Source organism: Corvus brachyrhynchos, unplaced genomic scaffold (assembly GCF_000691975.1).
Source record: "Corvus brachyrhynchos isolate BGI_N302 unplaced genomic scaffold, ASM69197v1 scaffold101, whole genome shotgun sequence".
NCBI classification, from domain to species: domain Eukaryota; kingdom Metazoa; phylum Chordata; class Aves; order Passeriformes; family Corvidae; genus Corvus; species Corvus brachyrhynchos.
The window spans coordinates 21,515,138-21,517,482 of record NW_008237239.1 but is presented as its reverse complement, the minus strand read 5'-3'; positions in this window follow the sequence as shown (position 1 = coordinate 21,517,482).

Below are 2,345 nucleotides of genomic sequence, written 5' to 3'. Positions count from 1 at the left end.
TTTGCCATTCTGCAACCAGCTCTCACTCCACAAAATAACTCCTGTGATCCCATGACAGCTTCATTTCTTTAATAACCTTTGGTGTGGAACCTTGCCCACAGCTTTTTGAGAATCCAGATACATTATGTTCACCAGATCTCTCCTTTATCCTCTGTCCTTTTGAGTGAGACAAGTAAATTACAAGCAATTCAATTTTTATGAAGGTAAACTTTGCAGAAAAACCTGTTTTGACAGGAGATGGCAGAATTAAAAAGCTTTGTCCATTAGAAGGACCTAAAGATATTTATGGATTGTGCAAAGTCTGCTTACAGAAGTATGGCCCACGGTGTGATTCTTGGAACTGTCCTGTGCAGGACCAGGAGTTGGACTCGATTCTTGTTGGTCTCTTCCAATTCAGAATATTCTTTGGTTCTGTGATTCGGTAAAACACATTGCCTTGAGATTGCAGGGGAAATCCAGACCGTATTTTTTAAAAGCATCTTCTAATTTTGAGGCTTTGACTGAAGCTGAAAATGAGCAACTATAGGACAAAAATCTCTGTTCTTCTGCCTGGAAGGTGTTAGGCAGTGACACTGTAAGCAGACTCTTTTTCTGAGTTTACAAATCTTAGTGAGATACTATTTTCAGCTGTGATGCATATATTTTCAGACACTAAACTTCTCACCTATAGAGGTGATTGCTTGATCAAATGGGGTTTTTTTAATGGGACTCCTTCTGTGGGTAGAACTGAGCTTCACTGGTAGCTACAGGCTTTGGCTTACTTCTCTACCAGCCTGCAGAGCCCGGCATGGTGACAGACAGAGATAAAATTACATTCCATGTATAATTTGGGATCTCATGAAAGGAAAGCCAAAATTATAGGAAGAAAGAGCTCTGCCTAAATTAGGTTTCTGCTTAGAGGTGTGTTCCCTAAGCACTCAGAAATTCACATGCTTCCTTAGACAGGCTTACTCAGATCTGGTGAGCTTTAGGAAAGGGTAAGGTATGGCTAGTTACCCAAATTTGGGATCAGGGAGGCTGAGGGTAGCTTTCCCGCAAAATTACTCAGCTCTTCTTTTGCAGAATTAACAGATTCTAGCAGCAGATTGATGCTTTGTGTTCTCTGGAAAACATGAACCATGTTTCAAAATGTCTCAGGTCTTCCCCAACACACATGATCATCCCCTCAATTAAAAAACATCACTTAAATGACACAGTCCAAACCTAGACTTGTCCATGGCCTTTCTTATTCACCTTTTTCAGATATTTAGATCTGGGGACCCCCCTCCATCCTTTGCCCCCCCTGCCTTGGAGGGGATGAACACCCAAATTTCAAGCTCTAAAATGACTGCACATGATACACAGCCTACAGCATAAACATACATGCAAGCACCATGGCTGATGTGAAAGAAGAGGCCCTGCATGACTCTTACTTATTTTTAGAGTGAAAAGCCCCTGCCTCAGCCAGGCAGGACTCCATGACTAACATCCCAGTTCGTTACTGGTGCCAGCCTGCCAGGTTTTGCTGAGACTCTGTGCAGGACCTGTCAGTGCAACTCCTTTAAGGTTCAGGTAGGCAACTCTTTGCCTTTAGGATCAGGTCAGACTTTAAACAGACAGCTGCAGCTTTACTTTGTAGTAGCTACTGCTTTTATTTTCCCTGTGGACCTTTAAACCATCCTCAATAAAATCTAGAAACTGTTGGACCAGGGAAAGCTTCTAATGAATATGCTCTCACAAGCTAAAAGGAAGGGGAAAAAATGGAAGGTATTTAAAACAAAAGCCCCATGTTTAAGTTTTAAATTTCAAATGCCTTAAGCATTTTTTTCTTCTTTTTTCATTCCTGCAGTGTTGTCTGAAAAGCCAGTTTTGCTCGGCTATTGTCTGCTTCGCTGCATGGTTCCCTGTGTTTTGACAGTCAGTCTTCAAATTGCCACAACTTTGAAGTGGATCTATCTTCCAAAGGGACACCTTTTCTTCTGCCTCTCCTTAGCATCAGCAGCATATGAGCCCTGTAGGGCTTTTGAACGCAAATACCACCGTTTATTAGAAGAGAAAATAGAAATTGTAACTCATAAAATAAGGAAATTCAGCTGGGCAGAGCCGGATAGGAATAAAAAGGAGCTAGCAGCAGCCTTCCCTTCTCTCACGTGTGTCCTGGCTTTTGGCTGCCTGAGCCGCGGAGAAGTAAAAAGGGCTCCTTACACCTGTGCAGGTGCTACCGGTGATCATTTCCGCACAGCCCCGTTGTCTTGCTTTGGGTTTGGTTTTTATTTTTTTACTACTTCTCTTACTTTCCACCCCGGCGGCGCCTGTGCGGGCACCGGCCGGGCCTGGGGCGCCGCGCCCACATCAGCCGCCAGCGC